Source organism: Pinus tabuliformis, chromosome 4_2 (assembly GCF_031772625.1).
Source record: "Pinus tabuliformis cultivar Carrire ecotype Pingquan chromosome 4_2, CPIR1, whole genome shotgun sequence".
Taxonomy (NCBI): Eukaryota; Viridiplantae; Streptophyta; class Pinopsida; order Pinales; family Pinaceae; genus Pinus; species Pinus tabuliformis.
In genome coordinates, this window is record NC_142304.1 from 1,044,467,085 (window position 1) to 1,044,492,591 (window position 25,507).

The following is a 25,507-nucleotide window of genomic DNA, read 5'->3' on the forward strand; positions in this document are numbered from 1 at the left end:
TCGCAGCCAGCCATTCAAACCCGCCATTATACAATTTCCATACCTTTTCAGCTATCTCAGAAGCCATGAATTGGTGCGCCGATTGCTGGAAATTCTCAGCAATCTCCACAGAAAGATCTAAATGTTATGAATTAGAAGGCACAAAACAACCTCCAATGTCCCAACAACATGTGTTTATCCATAGCTGCGCTATTACCCTTGGAAAAAGGGAGATTTTGGGCTAAATACCGGACAGAGATGAACAAATAAAATAGGTCAAAGAGTATCAGATCAGGGTTAAAGAGTATTAGTTAATACAGGCAGCCAACGCAGAGTTACTGAAGAAAGCAATTTCCAGCCAAATCCTAGGGCCTGCCTCCAGCACATTCAACAAAAACAGGACCAGCACAACATTAGTTCATCTTTTCCCTATTTTCAAGGCTGGCTGTTTCTATTTTTTGTAAACTATAATTAGTTATCCTAGATATTATCTTACTGAGATATTTGTTGTATAATTTTCTGCATAAATACCCCCTCAAATGGAGTATTGAGGGTGGATTCCTAGACTTTGCTGTAACATTGATTTTTTGGAATAAAGAGCTATTGGAATCAACTATTGCATGGCCTACTAGATGAAGAATTGAAGCAGAGGACTTGTCATAGACTTCTTGAATCAACCACTGGATCAATAAGTCCTCTATATCTTGTGTTTTAAAGTTTTCTTAGTTTATTATATCATCTGTATTTCACAATTTGAATGATAAAGAAAAGATTTAATTTCAGAATATGCTTGATAGCACTCTATTTTCAGTCATTATTGTTCTCTATGTTTTCTTCAGAATTAGGATAAGCAGTGAAATCTTAATTGCTCCTATTTCCTAATTCTTTCATGTTGATTATTTTTCTAAAGAATACTTAACTGCTCCTTATCAGTAATCATCCAATTTCCCTCTTTAAATAGGCTGAAGGATTCTCAACTGCCCTTCACCCCATTTGAGCCCATTCCATTTGTTTCCAGTCTTTCTTTGCTCCCTGTTTGACCACCTTTCTCTATGAAACCATCCTTTGTTAAGAAGCCCAATCCAGAAAGCCATCTTCTTTGACTCCATTAGCCCAATGGACTGAACTACTTTGTATTACCTCTCTGTTCTATTGAATCTCACCACTCAAACTCAAACAAAACCCTTGAACTTCATAACTAGCCTAATACCTTTAAAAGCAAAGCTAAATCATAAAGAGAAAGCCCTCTCTGGATACAGATTGGATAGATTCTGTATCTAAAAGATTGGTCTGTGGTTACCTCGGCCTCCTTTCCACTCTTACAACTTCTGGGAAAACCTAAGTGATAACACTTCATCCATAAGGCTTGAAGTTATGGATTCTTCACTATGATCTTGATATCCAAATGTTGTCCCAATCTGGTGTCCCTTCTTCTCCTTGTTCAAATATCATCTTATCTTTGTAGCTATGAAGGTGTCTAATGGTGGGGTCTTCCCCTTCATCCCCTTCATCATCATCTTGTCATAACAAGATATAATAAATGCAACTAAAATTCACTCATGACAAGATAACATCAGTCTGAAAAACCCTTAGTCTAACATGCTTCATGAAAACCACTAACCGAGTTGGAACCAAGTGCTGGGCTAAGAGACTGGCTTATGGATTATGCATTTGTGCAGTTCAGGAGGTCAAGGGCCAGTATTGAGGCTTGATACCATGGAGTGCACAGTTCAAGAAGGTCAGGGAAAGGTGACTACGCATTAAGGATCTCAAGGAGGAAGGCTTGATGCTTGAGTCTTGAGGTTTCCCACTGTGTAGTTCCAGAGGGATAAAGGCCTAGGGTTTGTGAAATTTCAAAATTCAAGAGGTTAGGCTGGAGGCTTGATTCTTGAGACCGCACAGTGCATAGAAGAAGGCGACTAAGGGGCAAAGTTGCACGGTTCTGGACCTCAAGGGTCAGGACTGAGCACTGAGACCGTGCAGTGTGCAATTTCGAGAGGAATGATCTATACATTACATAGTTCCAAGAGTCAAGGTTTGAGCTTAAGGGTTGAGACTACGTAGTGCATAGTTCTGGAAGGCTGAGTGCGGTCAAGTTGCTCGAGAAGGAACTTTTCAGATTTGACCAAGTGTGGGATCAATAATACCAAAGTGAACAAGGACAAACTTAATCATGATCACACATTCAGAATAGTTGACGACAAATCATTTATCACTCATAATATATGGACAACATAATACCCCTAATATGATGAAAATGTGACATCTTTCTCCAAGTACGACACTAAAGATAAACTTTGTGATGAAATTGACGACACATGTGCACTAATGCATGAAACTTTAGAAATGAGTGTAGTACATATATAGATGATAAATAGGACTCATTAAGACAAAATATACCCCTTGAAAAAAACCATAACTCCACTTATGTGATATGCGATGCTTGCCATGCTAAAAGATGATACTTTGTTTTTCTTCCAAAAGGGACTAGAAAACATAGAGAAAACACATGGAACAACTGTTAATACTAGAAGTGACAACATGCAAGGTCAAAGTAGGCTCTAAAATTTGGATGTATGCCAAAATTTTGGAGGGTGTTGTAGTATAGACAACACTTAGTAACACACTGGTTTAATTCCATCTTCTCTGCCTCAGTTTAATCTTTCATGTAGGGTCTAGTTTGTTAGGAAGTATTGATTCATCATATAGATTACTTTGGCTTCCCCATTTACCCAATTTATAGACATAATCTCCTTCATCTCTTTCTCAGTTGTATGCAATCATAAGGCCAACCATATCACAATTTTTCGATTGAAATAAGTGTATTGTAATTTTCAAGTTTAAGATATTCAGAGTATGAGTTTTCACCTTTGGTGTTTCTCCACTGATAGTAGGCCTAGAAAGTACCCCGATGGAGTCACTATAGGACCACAAGCATTAATTCACTTCCAGTGAGCTTGGAAAGTACCCCAATGAAGTTACTTGCTTCACCTCCCTATACAGGAAGCCTTTCTCTTCTTTCACCTTTTTTTGTACAACTATGCTTCAACACTTGTTTATTGCATGGGGTGGAAGAGGGATCTCGACTTATTAAGAGAAGAAAAGGTTGTTCCTTCAGAGAAGCATATATAAAACCTCTGATATGAGTTTTCTTGTTAATATTTCCCCTTTTCCTTCTCTACTTAATTGGATTAGCATGGAAAATACTGAAACATAAAGAATCAAGCATAGAAACGAGGCTCCTAGAATAGATATGGGTGTTGTGGTTTCACAAAAAGATCTCTTTATTCAAAGATCATATTTTCCATCAAAATATCATTGACCAAATGGTATGAATGAAGACAAAGAAGAAGGTCTAAAACTTAGCCAAATGTTATAATGTCACAAAGGCCTTTTTAATTCTGCCACATACATTAGAGCCCAAAACACATTTACATGAGGCTCATTCACATGAATGAATAGACAAGATGAAAAGAATGAACATGAAAAACAAACAAACAAAAATAATAAACTACATACAAAGGATAGGGGACATCCCTAGACTTTCATTGAAAATACTGTTTCAAATCTTGGCCATTTACAAGAAGAGAGTCAGTATTCCCATCCAAATATTGGATATGATAAGTGTGATGGCTAAGCCTCTCATGAACAAAAAATGATCTGATCCACAGGGACTAGAAAATAGTTTGTTTCCCCTTCTCTTCATGGTATTTGTCCCACTTCAGTACCAAGTCACCCATGTTGAATTCCTTCTTCCCCGCAAACTTCTTATCAAACCATCTCTTGATATGCTTTTAGTGAAGAGAATTTTTTCTTTTGCTTTCCTCCTTTCTTCCTGTAACTTCAAGAGTGTGTCTATCCTACTCTGAATCAGAAGACAAGGCTTACCCTGAGATTCTTGTGAGAGTTGAAGGGAAGGCAAATAAATGTTTGGAATTAGGATTGATTATTTTCCATACACTAAAAATTAAGGAGAGGTATTCAGAGAAGGTTTAGGTGTGACATGGTCAACCTATAAAGTGTTCACCAAAGAATTGTGCCTGTTCCTTTGTTCATAGAAGATAGTCTTTTTAATGATATGGATAAAGTGCTTATTTTTTGAATCAACAAGACTGCTCCCCTGTGGATAGTAGTTAGCTAAATTATTCAATACAATGCCATTTTATAAGGAAAAATCATAGAATTTAAGCGATGAAAAATATGTTGCATTATAAAAAAAAAGTGAAGTAAGAACGCCAAACCTGGTGATAATGTTCTGCTTGATGAAGCTGATGACTTCCTGATCATTCACTTGCTTTAGTGTAACTTCTTTTGTCCACAGCGTGAAATAATATGTAGTAGTGAGAATATAATGATGTTGCTTTGATGAGCATGGAAAGATATCACCGATAAAATCTAAGCCCCATTTTTGGAATGATTCTTTTATAGTGATGGATTGCAATGGGGTAGTTGACTTCTTTTCTCGGCCAACGCCTTTCTAACAAACCAAAAAATTACAGGCATAAGGATAGGCATATTTGAAAAGTGTGGGCCAATAGAAAATGCCCCACATAACTTTGTAAACAATAGCATCACTCGTGAAATGTCCTCTAGCTGGTCCTTCATGGAGGTCATACAATACCCTTTCTGAATATGGTGCTTCCAAGCATATGAGTAGGACCCTCTTGTGGTGCTTCCTGAAAAGCACTCTATGCACCAACTGATAAGAAAGATATTTCAATCTGGTAGTTTTCATTTGTCTCATTGATAAATGAGAGGGAAGGGTATCATTCTCAAGATAATGTCACACATCTTTGTACCAAGAGGTGGGTGCGTCAGTTGGGATAGCTTGTTCGATATTATACATTTTTATTTCCTGCTACCATTTAGAAGAATCATCTTCTGGTGAACTTTCCGGTTCTGCTACTAGCTAACATAGACCATGACCATTGATTGTGTGAAATGGTTTGAAATCAAGATCATACTCTTGCAATCTTGCCATCCAGTTCGCTCTTCATTCACACAACTCTTGTTGAACAAACAATGATCTAACAACTGGGTGTGGCACAAAGATAATAACATAATTCTTCAGAAGATAAGGCCTAAAGTATTTTACTGCCTTGTAGACTACATAAGCCTATTTATCGATGGTGGGGTAATTAAGCTCTGGTCCTTGCAAGACGAGACTCCTGAATGATATAGGCTACTTGTTATCTTCATCATCCTTTTGTAGAAGAATGCCAATGAGAGAAGTATTAGAAGCAGAGGTGTACAACATGAAATATTTACTAAATTTAAGTTGTGTAATTTTGGTGCTTCTGTGATTGCTTGCTTTATATGGGTGGATGCATCCTTTTTCATTTTATGCCATTTTTAGATCACATCCTTCTTTATCTTCTCTTGCAATGGTTTCACTAACTATGTGTAATTCGAGATGAACTTGTGAAGGAAATCAATTTTCCCTAAGAAGGACTACATGGGTTTCTTGTCCACTGGGAAGGGAATTTGAGTAATGGTGTGACAAAGTGGAACTGTGGGTCTTTATGTTGACCAATCCCTTAAAGTGATTATGAAATCCATATAACTTTTCAAATGACACCACACCCTTGGGTATGGGGTTTCCTTTTCTTGCTTGAGCTACATCTGGTGACACTTGCTCATGTTCATCTTCTTCGATAACTAAATCTTTGAATACATCAGCGTTCACCATAAAATCCAGCATCTGCTAGTCGTCATTGAAAATGAAAAAAATTGTAATATTATCCAGAACGTATGGCCTATAAATAATTTCAATAGAAAATCCATCCCTCAACAATGATAACCTAAAAGCAACATTTTCTAATGTATCAATAGAAACATTATGTATTCTAAGAACAAAAATAATATTAAAAGCTTAGAATTGTGAAAGCAAATGTCGTATCTCTTGTTGATAACTTTTGAGATTAGGTGACACATAGTGTATAATATTCCATGCTTGGTGTACGACGATCTCAAAGTCACCTATTTGTTTTAGTACCTCAACTTTGAGGTTAATGACTTTCTTCAAAATTAGGATGATTGCTTCATATTCAGTGACGTTGTTAGTGCACTCAAACTCCAAGCAACACGAGATCAAATGTTTTCTCTGTTGTGGGTTTATTAGAATGCAACCAACTCCAGAGACCTACTGCATTTTCAAACCATCAAAGTATAAAATCCAAATGTTATAAATTCTAGAGCTATGTCCTATACTACTACTACCTACATCTACTATACAAAGGTCATTCCCACTAGTTGGATTTCGAGGAAGGAGCTAGAACGGTGTATTAGGTGGGATAGGTGAAGGTTGTGCCAGATAACATCCATGATCTACTTCCAGAAAATAATTTCCAAAAATGCAACCAACTCTAGAGCCCTCCCCCGTTTTCAAACCATCAGAGTATAAAATCCAAATGTTATAAATTCTAGAGCCATGCCCTATACTACTACTATCTAAATCTACTATACAAAGGTCATTTCAACTAGTTGGATTTCGAGGAAGGAGTTCCAATTGTGTATTAGGTGGGACAGGTGAAGGTTGTTCCAGATAACATCCATGATCTACTTCCAGAAAATAATTTCCAAAAATCACCTCTGCAAAGCTCATTGATTCATTTTTTCCCTCAAGTTGTATCATGATATGCTTCATGTAGGGATCACTTTTAACTTGAATATGGTTATGTATTCCCTTGTATAGAAGCCATAAGTGAGACCAATCCATCATAAAGTATCCTTGGAGTTTGTTGGACCAATCTCTGCTAAGTAGTAATCCATAGGCTTTGGGAATATCCACAACTACAATATTTATACACTGATGAACTTTATTATCAGATGACAAATGAATAATAACATTGCCGAGTTCACATATGGCCTAGACAAATGAATTGTACAACTATATGATTTGTGCATCATTTTTTTCCCATTTAGCATTTATTTTCTTAGCAATCGAAAATAGCATAACATTCGCGGATGCACCATAATCAAGTAAACAATTATGGAAATCATAGTTAAAGTTAAAAGGAATAGGGGGCAGAGAGTGTTAGAACTCAAATTTATAACATTAGCAATAGATTCGATGATATCACAAGAGTTACCGAACATTACCTGAGAAGCAGAAATTGCTTTACCTGCCGAAGAGTGCGATGAGAGTGACTGGATTATCAATTCTCACTAGCCCATTATTTTTGTGAGCTCGAAGGTTGAAATTTTAAATCGAGCTATTTTCATATGTCAACAATGTTATAATCAATGCTTTTTATCTTAACAGGTTGTGCTGATGAGTTATGTGGTGCAACTTTATTTGTTGCATTAGGAGTGGTGGACTTGTTGTTATTGTTGGAAGTGTTCCTGATAGGAGGTGCACAACTAGAATTTCTCTATGAACTCTAAGTTGGATTGGAAGGTAGTATGATTCCACGCAACAATTGCTTCTTAATTTCCCACTTAGAAACATGTGCTTTTCTCCTCAATTTATAACGACCAGGTGACTACGTTGGAGGAGATTCACCTGATTACGGTTGACCAAAACTTTGTTTATCAGCATTGTATATGACACTGAACATATTTACTGAATGTCTAGCACCCAAACTTTCTTCGGTCACAAAATTTGTTTCTTAACTTTGCTCAGATTACTCTTCTACTAATAGAGTATCACCCATATTATCCATCATAGTGTTCATATTGTGGTTCCACTGCGGGCATGTATTCTCTGAATGTTTTTCTTGATGAAAGGTGCATAAATTATCCATGCCCAAGATTTCGATATTGAACACTACGTTAGAACTCTGAGAAGATTTGGCCAATTGAGAGTTGTTGTTCTTTTTGAAGAATGGTGGCCTAAAAGACTTGTTGTTGGTGGTAGATGCCTCACTTGACCTCCTCTTCAACTCTAATACTTTGTTCATAAGCAGCTTCAAAGACTTGGTCAAGCTTTCCATATAAAAAGAATATTTTTCTTTAGTTCTGCTGGAAGATGCTTGGTTTTTCTTACCAGCTTCTTTGGAGTCTTTGGGATCATCAGTGTCTTCAATAACTCCAATAGAACACAAATATTTTTCAATAGGAAGAGCTTCTGCAAATTTTAAGGCCAAAGTTTCCTTCACATCTCTTTTAACAAATATGGAAATGTTAATTGACAAAGATGTATAATAATCCTTAGTGATATCATCGTGAGGTTGTACATTAGCGGGGAACTTGTTCAATAAATGAGTAAATATTTGGTTAAAATATTTAACTCTTTCTTTGTCCCCCATTTTCAAGTTCCCAAGTTCTTTTACTAATATGGTGGGAGTCTTATCATTAACAATTTTTTCCAGAAATAGCTTCTTAAACTCCCTCTAGCTATGGATTGAATTGGATAGAAGTCTGTGATACCATACAAATGCTCTATGTTTTGAAAGGGTCTGCAAGCAACATCTTCAAAATGTACCTCAAGAATCTATAATTGTCTTTAGTTTTTGTCTTCTTGTTTGGATCGAACTATGACAAAAAAAATTCCAGATGTTTTGGCATCTTGTGAAGATTGTCCAGAAGAGCGAGTGGCCCTTGGGCCATCTAATCCAAATATGCATCAGCTATGTCTTCATCTTTGTCCCCCTCTTCTTCTTCTGAATCTGAAGAAGCTTCTCATTCATTGCTCATATTTGCGTTATAATCACGAGGCTCCTCGTTAGAAAGCTGAAAATCTTCTCTTTCATTGTCTAGATTTTCCTCAATGGGTGGAAGTTACCCTTGATTTTATGTAGGTTCAACGAGCTTTTCAAGGGTTGCGATAACCAAATCTTCCATTGAAGAAACCAATACATCACTAGGGTTTGTGTCTCTCTTTACAGGCTTATGAGGTAGAATAACAACAACATGGAGTAAACCAAGGGCTCTCACAAACTGACGAGTGATGGGTCGAATAATATGTAGTTGATCACAAGTAACCTCAAAAGCTTGTCTTGGACTAGTCTAAACAATTTCTTCATTTTTAGGAGTATGGATCGAAGTGGAAATGGGAGCTTTACTTCCTTATGTGGAAGTCTATTTGTTAGGATGTGGTGATTTTTCAGCCATAAAAAGGTGGCTACCTTCCTTCTAGTGCCAAAATGTTGATGGTGTTGGATACTGCCAACATGTAACGTGGTCTCCCCGATGAAAAGTCCTAATTAGACTTCACACTATTTGGTGTGGGAGCCCTTCTAGAAATAAGGCCTAGATACCATACGTTCTTAGAGAACTACCTTGGCTACGATGGTCAGCACAAGAGAGTAATGTACATGTACTTTAGGATAAAAAAGTGAGTATGCCTTGTGGAATGTTCAACTGCAAAATGTATCAAGGTTATTCTACCAAAGGGGAGATAAAAGTGAGCCTTTAAAAGAAAAGTAATAGTACTAATATAGTAAAGACACATGAGCATATACATATGGATGAATTGTTGATCAAATAATGGAATTGTACACATAGAAGCAATGATTGTTAAAACACATATAACACAACTTCAACAAGATAAGTACCAAAGCCACCAAAATAGTTCAATTTCCTTAGTACAGATGAAGATAACATACATCACAAACATTAAAATAATAGTCTTACAATATTTACGACATGCGTATGAAAGTGTGTTGGCTCAACAAGCTTAAAAAAATAAGCAAAATTTCCAAGATACATCAATACAATGAACGCCACTAGCTCCAATAGTGGAGCATTAGAGAAACCACTTACTCATATAAAAGAACTATATTCCTCTCTAATGCCTGGTAGGAGGAGCTAAGGTGAAAATTCCTTTGCATGAGCTATGAGGATGTATACATAAAAAATGGGGTGACCATTCATCTCCCTTGTAACTCTTAGACTACCCTCATGACTGTTTGACTTCTCTAAGACCTTTTGACTTCTCCATGACTTTTCACATTCTATAGATGAATGTTATAGACATTTTTGTGCCTTACAGCTCTAAGCATGAAATGTCCATAAACTAAGGGCTCCTAAGTCCCTAAAAGTGTTGTTCTAACCCCTAAAGGAACAAGGTCAACAAATTACAGCTTCTCCCAGAAGTTCTCCACCAGAAACTGCTAAGAATAAGTCAAATCAGGATCATTTCAGCTGCTCCACTAGCTAAGTGCATTGCATAGCACCTAAATCCACTAGCTAGGTGCGTTGCAACGCACCTAAATGCACTACCAGGGCGCGTTGAGCGGGAAATGACAAATGGCAGTGTCATTCCGGGAGGTGGAGAGACAATGGAAGCTTCCAGAATCTTCTCCTATGACACTTGCGTCACTGAATTCGACCAAGGATGAGTAAGAGGCCTTCAGTCTCCAAGTGGAAGCAAGAACTGACAGAGAGGAGCCACTAATCAAATCATAAGCTGACTCATCCTCCTTGCATACATCTATATATGGATCCCTCATCCCAGAGATCCAGAGGCTGGAATTTTGCACATTGTAAGGAATTGCTGTTGGTTTTGAGATACATATAAGAGAATTGGGTGATCTATGCTTTGTTGGAGGTGAAGAGGGGATTCTTTGCTGGGAGGTTGATGCTGGGTCAGGAATCATCGGTTGTAACTCCTCCTGTATCTTCTTGTATATCAATAGAAACTATTTGAGTTTCTTCTCCATGCTTTTGTATCATTGATGCTTGTTACATTTGTATGGTTAACTTAAATATGATCCTAAGTTATTTATGAATATAAATCCATGTCTTTGTATAGTTTTCTTCTTTTGTGATCTTACAGGTACTTGGTGAAGCTGGGCAAGTAAGGGAGCAGGTAGCTGGAAGCTGTCAAAGAGGAGAGGGATTGGATCAAAGGACTAGCGCAAGACACAGGTTGGTTCTTCCTATTCCTCTTTATTTACAGTTCATAAAGGAGATACAAAAGTAGTTTTCTCTATTTGTTTCTAAGGCAGCTGTCACACCTTAGTGGGATAGAGCAGTTCTAAATAGACACTTTTCCCGGTAACAAAATGGTGACCATACTGGGGAACGACCCTAATTAGTTTGTTTGTGTATCTCTTGTTGTTTGTTTCATAAACTTATAAGTAGCAATCGAACTACATTTTCCATAACAAATGCAAAGTAGACATCTGTTGCTTCAATCCATTCACTGGATCTATTTATGATTTGAATAGCTGATTCATAGACTATCTGATTGCCCTTGTGATAGCTCTTACACCCTCCTTAGATCTACCCCTGATTGTGGATTACTGATTGCTTTTACTTGGCCAAAAACCAAAGATTAAACTGCAAACTGTGACCCAGAACCCAGATAAAATTCTCGTTTCTGCCCCAGCGCAAGCACTGTGAAGAGGTTCTGCATTTCAACGCACTTCCCGAAAGGGCAACCTGCGCTGCAATGCAGTTTCTCTATGTAACAGGTGCGCTAATCAGCCTAGCCCTGTGCAGCTAAGGTTCTTTGCTTCATTCTTTCCAGTTTTGTCTCTGATTTTTGGAGCCTGTGATCAGTATATGACTGTTTCAAACCCCTTTTCCTTACTGATATTCCGCCTCATTTGTACAAAAGAACTGTAGATGTTTTTGTGTGTTTGTTGAGTCATTTACAGTTTTCCATTGCAAAAGTATAATAATCGTACTGTCGTCCTTTGATTTAGATCTGTCGCAAGTGTCGATTTCGATCATAGGAGAAAGTTTATTTGTTGTTGATGGTCGATTATGCTTTTACTATTGCCCTTGGTTTGAATTTGTGACTTTCTAGTGTCAAAACGAGTATTTATTTCAAAATCATAAAGTGTCGTAATCATCTCTACCTTTTGATTTCAAAAAGAAGCTTGTTTGTGTTTGTCGCTTGAAAGCAAATTCAGATTTGTACATCAACTTTCTTTTTAGCATCAATACTAAGAAAGTGAAAAACAAATACATGCATGTGCATTTTCATATAGACAGTTTGTTTGGCTTGATTTAGGAAAAGTGCATTTACAGTGTGCTCTTTGCTCTTTGTGAAAAGATTGTGTCTTTCTTTTCCCCTAGTAGCTAGGATTTTCATTGTTGAAAAGAGATAAAAGTTTGTTTATCATCTTTAGATTGCATTTTAGGAATTACATCTACATCTCGTGGTGAAACCAAAAGGCAAACTTCATAAGAAAGATCAACTTAAAATAAATTCAATGAACCTAACAACGCTTTGGAACTTAACGCACAACATTTAGAGGTCTAGGCTAGAGACGTATTCCAGCGTCGTAAAGCCTGGTAACTATTGTACTCACTGATGGTTGGGTGATTCCTTCACTTTGAGACGATAAGTGCCAGTACGGACTTGTGCTCCCACGTACCGTCAAGTATATATTGGGAGACCCCTATAGGCTTAAATCCTTTATCCATAGGAAGCCGTGTCGGCCGCCCTACTGATCGCAATGCACCGAACACATCATTCGAGAAGATTGACTGTTGTACTGTAAAAAGTATTCTGCAGTTTTGCGATTGGTTTGGTACTCCCTCTACCTAGACATCCAGAGCAGTCCCTTTCGTTCCTTTTCAGACTCTTTAACGGAAAAGATCCATCTGAGCACTTGTCACTTCAGGCTCATTAAAAATCAAAGGAGACTAGAGTCATCTTTTGTTTTTTCTCGACTCTTAAAAACTAAAAAAACAAGTTGTGTCAAAAGCGTCTAAAATTCATTTAATTCGGAAACATACCTTCCTTTTATTTTAGTTGATCGAGTAATCCGCAATCTTGGAAGAAATTCAATTGAAACCCCATCGTTCGCAGAGACTTACGAGTCAAGCATCTTTGTCTCCGGAATCGAAACCAGTACGGACAAAGCGAACTCGTTTAACCGGTTCCAAATCTCCTATCAAAGGTAGAACAAGTGTTCCGACGACATCAGAGACTCCGGTTACTCCAAACATTTCTGGAATCCCTGCCTCTATAGAAGAAGTTCAACAGCCACAGAAGGACAGTGATACTAATCCTAGTTTGAGAATAAACACTTGTGTTACCGAACCAGTTCCATCTATAACCGGTTCGGAGAGTCTTACTCTTCAAACATCTGTCGCTGCTGATTTCACACCTTCTTCGGCACCAGAAATATTTTACGGACCTGACGATCTTCCCCTTCCACCTGGTCTGATTGCAATAGAAGAAATTGTAGAAGATCCTCAAACAAGTACTCCAACGCACTTTGGAGTCGGGATCACTCTATATCCTTCGTCATCAAAAGTTAGCCTACCACCAGCGGAAGCTCCTGTAGAATCGCTAGGTAATCTTTTGGATAGACTAAAAATGTCTGAACAACTGTCAACATCTAGGACTGTGTCATCTGACATAGCGACGGCAGAACTCCCTGCTATCACTCGGACAATGTTCGCCAGCATACCATCTGTCCTGACTAGCTCTCAATCGCTAGAAGGAGCCCACTCAGGGGCTATTTCAACAGTCTGTTCCGTTCCTGTTTGTTCATCCGGAATAATATCCGGAAACTCTTATGTTGAGTCTCAACAAATTGATCCATTTGGAGGTCAATTTGGGCAGTCCGATCCCCAAGGGAAAACCTTTCCCTTGAGTTCTGGATTACCACCGTATGGGGGGCAGTAAGCCCTTTCATTATCCCCTCCAAGAGGATATCCATATGGGAGTTCACAAAATATTCGGGTTATACTGGAATTACCTCAAGTGGTTGGATACCTATACTACCTCAACAACCAAGAGTTGTGTATTCGATGCAACAATGTGTACCTATGTCGAACATCCCGACTACGCCAGCTATTGTGACGGTGTCGCAAGTTCAAGCGCTGCCTGTTGTATGCCAACCTCAGGTTTCTCAGGTTGTAATGCAACAGCCCCTTGACCCTGCGACTCAACCACAATCGCCGACTAGTGGGGCGACACAGGTCCAGACGGGTACAATTACCCCTCACCTTGGTCAAACGGTTAGTATCGGGCAACAGCACATGGCTTCACAACCATGGCTGGTGCAATACCAACAACTGCAATTCCAACAAGTATACCAAGGTTCTGAGCAGCAAATCTTTGCGAACAGTGGACAACCGTACATTCAAAACGGTCAAAATCAACCATTTTACAATGGTCAAGTCCACCAACCTTACCAAACATACCAGCATCAAATGCATTATGCCGGTATGCAAAGACCAACTGCTCAGGCAATTCCATCTTATCCTGGGTATGCTTCACCTAACCTGAATCAACAGTTACCCTTCGTGGCAACCTTAGAGTTACCTGATTTAAATCGGTTAACAAACGATCCAATTACTTACGCCCCTTGGTTGCCAGCGATTCCACATAAACTTCCATCAGATATTCCTAAATTTAATGGAAATCCGGGTGAATATCCATCGAATCACGTGATGAACTTTCATCTATGGTGTTCATCAAACACCCTAAATGATGATTCGATAAGACTTTGCCTCTTTCAGAGGACGTTAACGGGTCCAGTGGCAAAATGGTACATTGAACTGCCTAGAGCTTCATTTGACAACTTCAGTACCTTAGCCACAACCTTTTTAACCCATTTTCAATTACCAATAAGGTACAAAACAGGAATGGAACTTCTTACCAACTTCAAACATACCACGGCCACTCACATATCTGATCATATACATGAGTGGCGACGTCGTCGTAGGATGGTAAAAACGTACGTCCCCGATCAGCTCTTAGCTGAATGGTTTATAAAGTCATTATTGCCTTCCATAATGGAAGATGTGGCAAAAGGGGGAGTTGTAACAGAAGAGCAAGTTATCACTCGTGCACAATATCTGGACTTGATTTACACTCAGTCCGACACACTCTACGACAAAATACCTGACGCCCCTAGACCGGAATTCTCAATTCCTCCTCCTCCTAAATCAAACAATGACTCTCATGCCGGCGATGGCATGATTGGCACGACAGACACGAAATCGACAAAGGCTACATCCAAAAAGGCCCGTAAGATTTCAGGTCAAAATGCAAAAGACGAACTTCTTGCTTCGGAAGTAAATGTCGTATCGACTGACAAAGGCAAAGAAACCAAACAACCAGGAAGCAAGAAGAAAGGCAAAGGGAAGAAGAAGAAACAGGAGGAATCATCACCTGAAAAATCTTCTTCGAACCCTCCTGGAAATAGGAAACTAAAATTTCCATGCATGATATGCGATGAGGATCATCGGACTTTAGATTGTCCACACAGAGCTGAGCTTAAGAAATTCTTTAAGAATTCGAAAACCTTAGCAGTGCTAATGGATCCGTTTCCAAATCCAGGAACAAATCTGGTTGAAAGTGGAAATTCTTCCCCGTCTCAAGTGCTAATGTTGTTGGTTTCAAAACAACAAAATGATGCTTTGATATCGACAAGGAAAAAATATTATGGGAATCCGCAGCTGTCGAACAACAAGGATAAAGATCAACCAAGTAGTTCGACAACAACTTCGACAGAAGTTGTACCACCCACCATCCCTGAATTGACGATAAAACCGCCAAAGGGAGTAGTACACAAGTCGACATTTAATCCCCGCGCTAGAGCGGCACAGCATTATAACATAGTGGAAGATTTGGCCGAATCGCCGTCCGCTATGTCGACTCTTGAAGTACTACAAAATTGCCCATCCCAAAGGCATGCTTTATTATCGGCCATTGGTGGGATCGATCCAAAGGATTCCAATCTTGTATCCTTCGACCACAAAGGATACGATCCTTAGTTACCAGCTCAACTAGCTTTCCTTGTTCAAGTGGAAGCCCTCAACAAAACTGTTCATCGAACAATTATTGATGAGGGGGCATCTACATGTATTATGTCGATGAGTTGTTGGAAAACTTTAGGATCTCCAACCTTGTTGCTATCTTCGATGACATTAAAATCATTCGATGGAAGGACATATACCCCATATGGTATCCTAAATAACTTGAAAGTTGAACTAGGAGGGAAAACAGTAGAAATAGATGTTGAAGTCATCAATGAGAATCTTGATTACAACATCCTACTAGGATGACCGTGGATATATGCCATGGCAACTGTTGTGTCGACCTATTTTAGAAATATTGCATTTCCCTTTCAAGGAGGGATTACAATCGTCGATCAACAGAACTTCCTCCCCAATGGTTCTCAAGTTACTGGAAGCATTCCCATGATCCATGGAAGCCCCCATTCGCTTTAGAATATCGGAGTAGGTCTACTAAAAGATCCTATACTAATGGGAACTTTCGCTCTTCCACCTCCAATCAATCTGGCGGAAGTAGCGTCGATAGGAACCTGCAACATGATATCTTCTACAAAGATCTCAGAAAACGATATCGACATGGATCATGCAGTGGTTTTGCCCCCAAGCCCAATGGAAATATTATAGCAATCAATATTCCTAGCATGGGAGGCAAACCCAAATCAACGCTCATCAAGCGTTTGGATAGATAGGTCTAGAGAATATGTCACTCCTTCAGATCCTTGGTCGCGAGTGCATGTCACCGACGAAGGAATTCTCCAATCTATGGTAATTGAAGGAGCACCATGGAATGAATCACACCATCGTTCTCTTCTTCCGGATTCTGGAGAAGATACTCAAAATGACCTTTATCATCCCTCGGTAGTTGATTTTCTATCAAATACTATAAATACGGTGGATTTCGAGCAAAACTTATCCAACATTGAAGAGACTATAGCCATAAATATCTCGACCAAAACAGATGTTGTAGAGAATATTTATGTTGGCAAATGTTGTTCTCCTTCAGAACTGGAAATATATAACGCTCTTTTTCACGAATTCAGAGATCTCTTTGCTTGGTCATACAGCGAAATGCCAGGCATCGACTCGAGTATCGTTGAACACGAAATTAAGATGTATCCAGATGTCAAACCGGTACGACAACGGCTAAGGCAGGTGCACCCCAAGAAAGCCGCTGCCATTAAGGCAGAAGTTGAAAAACTTCTCCATGCTGGTTTCATCTACCCGGTTCCTCTAACCGATTGGGTATCGAATATTGTCCCTGTTATGAAAAAACATGGGACAATTAGAGTGTGCGTCGATTATAGGGATGTAAATCAAGCTTGTCCAAAAGACAACTATCCTACACCCTTAATTGACCAGATAATTGATGAATGTGCCGGATGTGAAATCTTTTCATTCATGGATGGATTCTCAGGGTATAATCAAATAAATATCCGCCCATAGGACCAGTCAAAGACTGCATTTATTTGTCCGTGGGGCACATTCGCATATCGAAAATTACCCTTTGGTTTAAAGAACGCAGGGGCGACGTTTCAGAGGGCAATGAATTATGCCTTCCATGACATCAAAAACATCGTTCAACCATACCTCGACGACCTTCCGGCTCATTCGCGAAAGCGGACTGATCATCCGCAGCATTTAAGAGCGATATTTCTACGTTGTCGACACTACAAGATACGACTCAATCCACACAAATGTGTATTTTGTGTTAGTTCTGGTCGTTTACTTGGCTTTGTAGTCTCCAAGGATGGGATTCGTCTCGACCCGTGTAAGGTCCAGGCAATCATAAATTTGCCTCCACCTTTGAATTTGCTTCAGATTCAGAAACTCCAAGGGAAAGCAAACTTTCTGAGGAGGTTCATTCCAAATTACACTGAACTTGCTAAAGGTTATACACGTCTCTTGAAAAAGGAGGTACCCTTTGTCTGGGATCAGGTTGCGCAAGCTTCCTTTCATGCTTTAAAAGATTCCCTAATGAAAGCATCATTAATGTAGGCCCCTGATTATCAAAGAGATTTTAACCTGTATCTGGCTGCAGCAGATACGACCATCGCAATGGTTTTAGTTCAAGAAGTCGATGGAATTGAGCATCCTATATATTATTTAAGTAAAAACTTAAATGATACAGAAAGCAAATATTCTTACGTTGAAAAACTAGCGCTTGCAGCTGTTCAAGCGATATAAAGATTTCAACACTATGTCCTCTTTCAGAAAACTACCATTCTGTCAGATTGCAACCCCATGACTTATATATTGTCGCGACAGTTACTGGGGGGCAAATATTCAAAATGGATAGCAATCCTCCAAGAGTTTGATCTAGAATTTGTAAAATCCAAGTCAAAGAAAGCTCTAGTTTTCGCAGAATTATTATGCGATCTCCCATCGTCGTCCATCGATGAAACATCCGAAGAATCAATCGTGGATGAAAGTTTGTCTGATATCTACAAGCAATGAGTGGTATGGGGATATAATCATTTATCTCCAAACCCAAAAATATAGGCCAAACACCTCCCACTCTGAACAAAAACGTATTCGATACCAAGCAAAAGACTACATGATCGTCGGTGATACACTTTACCGTCGTGGTATCGATACAGTTCTGAGAAGGTGCGTCACCCATGAGGAGGCCGAAAAAGTCCTGAATGAGTGTCATTCAGGCGCGTGTGGGGGGCATCAATCTGGATAACCTACAACACAAAAAATTTTACGAGCAGGATACTTCTGGCCAACAAAGTTCAAAGATTGCATAACCGCAGTCAGAAGTTGCCATGCTTGTCAAATTTTTGATAGCAAAACCAGAAGACCACCTGCACCTCTACAGCCAATAGTTGCTGTTGGGCCATTCGCCAAATGGGGCATCAATTTCATGACATGTAACCCCACCACGACTGGGGGGCATGGGTATATCATAGTCGTAGTTGACTATTTTACTAAATGGGCCGAGGCGATGCCTACATTAGATAATACTGGTGAAACAGCTGCCCTCTTCTTTTTCAATCATTTACTCGCCAGATTCAGCGTACCACAGGCTATAGTCACAGATCATGGATCGCATTTTCGCAATCACATGATGGTCGAATTAGCTGCCAAACTAGGGTTATCTCACGACAGCTCTACTCCATATTATCCACAAGCCAACAGACAAGTTGAAGCGATCAACAAGGTCCTGAAACGCATGCTGCAAAGGATGATCAGAGTTCACAAAAGAAGATGGCACCTAATCCTGTACTCAGCTTTGTGGGCTTTCCAAACATCGGTAAGGAATGCAACCGGGTTCACACCCTTCCAATAGGTATATGGCCTGGAAGCAGTCTTACCAGTCCAGTGTGAAATCTCGTCTCTCAAACTCGCAATTGATCTCCTCCCCGGAACTTCAGAAGAAGAGGCTCGTTTCTTGGAATTAATCCAATTGGATGAAACCCATCGTGACGCCGCTTTGGCTAATGAAGCCCATAAGAAACGAGTCAAGGCGCAATTCGACAAAAATGTCAAACCCCGTGTCTTCTTAGAAGGTGACTTGGTCTTGCTTTACGACCAAGAATCCGATAAATTGGGAGCAGGTAAATTTAAGTCTTTATGGATGGGCCCCTATATTGTTAAGCGAGTATTAGCAAAGGGAGGCTACGAGTTAATGAATTATGACGGAATTCCACTGGCGCAACCTCGTAATGGGTTGTACCTCAAGCGTTACTATGCGTAATAGTAACCAATATGCTTTTGTTATATTTTTTTTTCGCTAAAGTGTTTGTTTTGGTCGAGTAATTCACTTTTTACATTTATTGCAGATGTCAAACATATTGGAGCCATGTGTTGGATATGCCGACGGAGTGAGTCGTAGTTCGCAGAACCTGTCCTCCGCAGCCTGGGCCATTTTTTATCCAAGCGACGAGTTAGTAAGTTTCAGAGGTGTATGTATTGGTCGATCAACGAATAACATCGCTGAGTATAGCGCGTTGATAGAGCTTCTCTCTGATGCCATCACTCATGGTATATGCCGACTAATTGTCAGGCTAGACTCACAACTCGTAATACTACAACTCAATGGTATATATTCCATCCGAAACCCAGCTATTTATCGCATGTTCCTAAGGGTTAAGATTTTGGAAAGACAATTTGATCTTATTCAATATCAACATATTTCCAGAAACTTAAACACATTAACCGACTCATTAGCAAACTATGTGTTAGATAGACATTTTCAACATTTATAAAAAGAAACACATCATCAATGTTTTGCATGTGGATCATGTAGCTCAACCAAAATAAAATTCCGAAAATCAAAAATATATATAGTTGTTTATGGTTTACACATAATGTTCTGTAACCAAGACAAAATCGGTCAAGCGACCCAAAAACTCAAAATGCTAGGGGGCACCCTAGTCTAATGATGCTCGTGATAGCAAGTCACAGCCTGTGCGATCATGCGTAGGAGACGAGTCCATCGTTTGGGCACACCAGTAGTATGCTACTGTAACCGCAAAGGTAGCTCGTCAGTCCTCACATCTGGTATACCAAGAGTGAGGCCCTCAACCTGCTCCTGCAAAGCTGTGAGAGTCTCGGCCACATCGAGGTCACGAAGAATAGCCCTTCCGACGGCCTCTCCTGCTCGGACAACAGCTGGTACTCTGAAGCGAACTACTAGACGAATGGGACCAACATCTGCATGTGCACATGAGTTTGATTAAAGTCTTGATAGAATAAAGCACAAGGACATTATAAACAAAACAGTAAACAGCAATATGGTCATAGATTTTACCAATGGTGCCCCACTGCTCGCCATCCGGCAGTACTAAATCTGGATCACCCCGGAAGTCCATGCCAGCATATGGATACTCGGAATAAACCATCTCCTGACGATCAAACCACCTGAAGAAGGTATCAGAAAATGAAATTTGAGACTGGCCAGCATGCCTAGACATATGGTCAACCCATCTCTGCATACGTGGTTCAGTAGGAGAAGGTAAATCGAGTGCAATGTACTGCGGCTGCTTCAGTGGTATCTTCTCTAAGGCAAAGGCGGTCAAAATAGAACCATACCCAAAGTTCTTCAACCTCCCGTTCTTTATCTTGGTCAACTGTTCTTTCATCACAAGAAGTACTGTGTCGCACCAATTGAACACCTTCGGTTGGAGGGATTCCAAGGCATGCTGCATATAAGATCGGTTGGCTACGTGAAGAGACGCACTACCGGCCATCGTACCAAAAGTAAACAGAATAATCCTAAGGGACCTGTCAGTGACATCACGGATGATGATCTTGCCGTCTTTACTCGGCTGAGATCCTTCTCTGCAATACCGGCGGACATAATCTCTAACAGAATCGCCTCCTCGGGCCGAACCAGACAAAGAGATGGGGGCACCTCGCCTCGACAAGCCAGTCAAGAAATAGATGTCTACTGCAGTCAAGGGGATAGATTTTCCCCTAATATGGAAAACCTTATTGATAGGATCCCAAGCATTGAGCAAATACTGCAGTAAGTTGATCTACTATCTCATGCTAGAAATGCGGAAGAACTTCAGCAAGCCACAATTCCGCAGCGCGTTCACTGTAACGGGATCATGTAGGGCAATCATGGCCTCTTCTTCATGCTCACATTCTCGCCATGTAAGGGTCATCTTACTCCAAAGATCTCTGAAAAACAAACAAGAGAGGAGTTAGGTCCTGATTTTGGTGAGAAACAGGAAAAATTCCATCAAAAATTGTGCATCAAATTCCCTTTTTGCGCCCAATGGACCTACCCCAGTGTTCTAGGTGCGTTGAATGTCAGATAGCCTTTAGACAGGCCAGCATTCAACGCAGGTTTCGATACAATAGGGGTGCGTTGATGGCAGAACGAGTTCCTCAAAACCCAGGGGCTTAGAAAAGCTAGGAATCAAGCTCAAAATGCAGAATGGAAACCATGAAATGAAAGAGCTCAGGTTTAGCTCCTACCTGGTCCAGACGGCGCCAAGAATCGTCCACAGAATCTCCCGAAATCAATTGATGAAAATCAAGGGGGAAAAGCACCTCCAAAGCTCCAACAAACCAAGTTCAAATGAAATGGTAAAATGAGAGGTAAAAACACTTTTTAATTACTTTTACGTAGTTCAAAGTAAAATATTAAGCGTTTTAAACTCGTTTTCAAGCAAATATTGTTCATTTCTGACTAGTTTGATGAAGCAGTTGAAAATACGGTACGATCTTTGGAAGGACAAAGCTATTTATGGTAAAATCAAAACAAGACCATGTAATCGAGCAGTGTTACCGCGAGGTTCAAGCTCGTTAAAAAATAAACCCAGACCGAGCAAATGTTTCCACCCGCTTTTAAGCTCGTTAAAAAATGAACTATTCCCCAGTAAATAACCACCGTGAATGTAGTACTTCAGCCATTAAAGCCTTCGTCGTGTTTGCACCGTCACCTCCACTTTTTCATTCGCCGATCATTCACCTCCATTTGATTGTTTACCCATTTTGAGGAACAGCTGTGAAGAGTGATTTCACTAGCCATCCTTGTGACACTGTTGTGATTGGAAAATTCCAAACCTTACCTAGAATCAGCTACTATCCATTTTATCACTCGTTCCTCAAAAGACGAGTCTTCTTTAAGCTCTTTTCAATTGACTCGTAAAATATGAAAGGATTGCCGAGTCCTTGGCCTTCCATCTCGTTAAAGGGACAGGAAGTGCTATCCCTCCTCTAGATTTTAATCTTTTTGGACCTGAGGGATTATTGCACAAAAAGATCGAGCGCTTGTTTTGTTTGGCTCGTTAAAGCTATCGAAAATTCATCCCTTCTGTATTGTTTTATACTTTTTCGGACTTAAGGGATTAGATGACGAAAAAGGAATTTAGAGTTACCTTTACGTACCTTTTCAGACTCTCTAAAAATGAAAAGGACCGAGTTATCTTTGTCGTTAAACTCGTTAAAAAGATTAATAGCGACAAACTTGTCTTTAGACGAGAACGAGTTTCACTATCGCTAGGCTCGTTAAAACATAGCGATGGGTTTGCCCGAAGGGAAAATTATAGAACAAGCATATTTTATCCTCCTCAAGCTTGAAAAAAATAAAGAGGTACTGGTCAGCAATGACTGGGGAAAAATTGGGAAGAAAACTCAAAGAATCTTTATTGGTAGCAATTCGCTCTTGAACATGACACTTCCGCTCCGTGCCCGAGTCGGGTTGGGTTGTTTCATTCACCGGTCACATCGCCATGGTCACGCCGTACCATCCACATTTGGGGTTAATGCTACCAATCCATCACATAAGTGTCGCCGACATGTTCAAGAGAAGTCATCCAGAAAGGCCACCTGTGTCCCACCCACTACCATACATTATACTTCATTCTTTCATGACCGCCACCCTGAACCATATATCATCAGATCGTTTTCACCTCCATCAAAATCATTTACTCCGTTTCATGTCATTGATGTGGGATTCATTAAGGCCCTCCTATGACGGATCACTTCTTGTCGACATCAGCTCATTATCCAAGAAGTTGGTCTAGGGACACCCCATTCAGTACTTTGAAGCTTGCATGCCTCAATGGCAAGTTTCTCACTTCCGGTGACAGGTTTACATCAATGACCTTCGACCGAAAGATTTTGCGTGGTGTTTGATGCCAAGTCCTTTATTCACACCACGTGAATTGTACTGCAATACCTTGAGGATCATTATCATTATCGGTGATTCCTCTCGCGCTTGTTAATAGTTTACATCATTGACTGGTAATCAAGCAATGTCTTTCCATGTTCGACTTCAAAACATTTCTCACATGGATCGACTTGTACTTCGAGTGAAGATCGGACGAGATTGAAGACCCCGGATCTAGTTTCATCCATCCGGGCTGCGATATATATTCAGGGAAATAAAGACATTGAAATGTACAACATTGCAGCACAGATAATCATCCTACCAAAAGGATGATGGCTCTATCAGAATCATCAGTCTACCATCAGACGATTGTCTGTCCTATGTACATGAAAATGAATTTATAAAGCTGAGCATGGGAATGCCCGCCTCAGCTAGATCATGAAAACAGTATGAAGATAATGTATTGTATTGTATCTTATTACAGGTCACCTCCCAGCATTGAAAGAACTTCGGATCCTCATAATAAAGCATTTCACCCGATAAATGGCCTCATACTTTAGGGGGCAACTGTTATAGACATTTTTGTGCCTTACAGCTCTAAGCATGAAATGTCCATAAACCAAGGGCTCCTAAGTCCCTAAAAGTGTTTTTCTAACCCCTAAAGGAACAAGGTCAACAAATTACAGCTTCTCCCAGAAGTTCTCCACCAGAAATTGCTCAGAATAAGTCAAATCAGGATCATTTCAACTGCTCCACTAGCTAAGTGCGTTGCATAGCACCTAAATCCACTAGCTAGGTGTGTTGCAATGCACCGAAATGCACTACCAGGGTGCGTTGAGCGGGAAATGACAAATGGCAGTGTCATTCCGCGAGGTTGAGAGACAATGGAAGCTTCCAGAATCTTCTCCTATGACACTTGCGTCACTGAATTCGACCAAGGATGAGTAAGAGGCCTTCAGTCTCCAAGTGGAAGCAAGAATTGACAGAGAGGAGCCACTAATCAAATCATAAGTTGACTCATCCTCCTTGCATACATCTATATATGGATCCCTCATCCCAGAGATCCAGAGGCTGGAATTTTGCACATTGTAAGGAATTGATGTTGGTTTTGAGATACATATCAGAGAATTGGGTGATCTATGCTTTGTTGGAGGTGAAGAGGGGCTTCTTTGCTGGGAGGTTGATGCTGGGTCAGGAATCATTGGTTGTAACTCCTCCTGTATCTTCTTGTATATCAATAAAAACTATTTGAGTTTCTTCTCCATGCTTTTGTATCATTGATGCTTGTTACATTTGTATGGTTAACTTAAATCTGATCCTAAGTTATTTATGAATATAAATCCATGTCTTTGTATAGTTTTCTTCTTCTGTGATCTTACAGGTACTTGGTGAAGCTGGGCAAGTAAGGGAGCAGGTAGCTAGAAGCTGTCAAAGAGGATAGAGATTGGATCAAAGGACTAGTGCAAGACATAGGTTGGTTCTTCCTATTCCTCTTTATTTATAGTTCATAAAGGAGATACAAAAGTAGTTTTCTCTGTTTGTTTCTAAGGCAATTGTCACACCTTAGTGGGATAGAGCAGTTCTAAATAGACACTTTTCCCGGTAACAATGAATCTTGGACTTCCACTTTACATTACATTTCTCACATACTGAAAATTACATATTCCATAAATGATGTGGAAAATGATGACTCATATACATCCTGAGATGACACCATGAGAAGACATGAAATGACATTGGAAATTCCAAGAAATTATTGTTGTTGTCATCTTTGTGTCTTCTTGAAAGATGGTACATGTTCTTCATCTTCCTCCATAAGGCTTGAAGATAGGGAGTGTTCATTATGATCTTGGTCTCTAGCTATTACCACAATCTGGTGTCCCTTCTTCTCCTTGTTCAAAGATCAACTTGTCTTTGCAGTTGCGAAGGTGTCTTCTGGTAAGGTCTTCCCCTTCATCTCCAACAACATCATTTCATAAAAGGATATAATACCGGAAATTAAAATCCACTCATGACAAGATGACATTAGTGAGAAAACCCCTAGTCTAACATGCTTCATGACAACCACTGACCAAGATGGAACTGGGTGTTGGGTTGAGATATTGATTCAAGGATTGTGCAGTTGTGCGGATCAAGAAGTCAGGGGCCAGGATTGAGGCTTGAGACTACACAATGTACAATTCAGGCATGCCAAGGAAAGGTGACTGGGTAGTTGTGGAGCTCAAGGAGGTAGGCTTGAGGCTTTAGGTTTCCCACTGCGTAGTTCAGAAGGGATGGAGGCCTAGGGTTTGCAAAATTTCATAG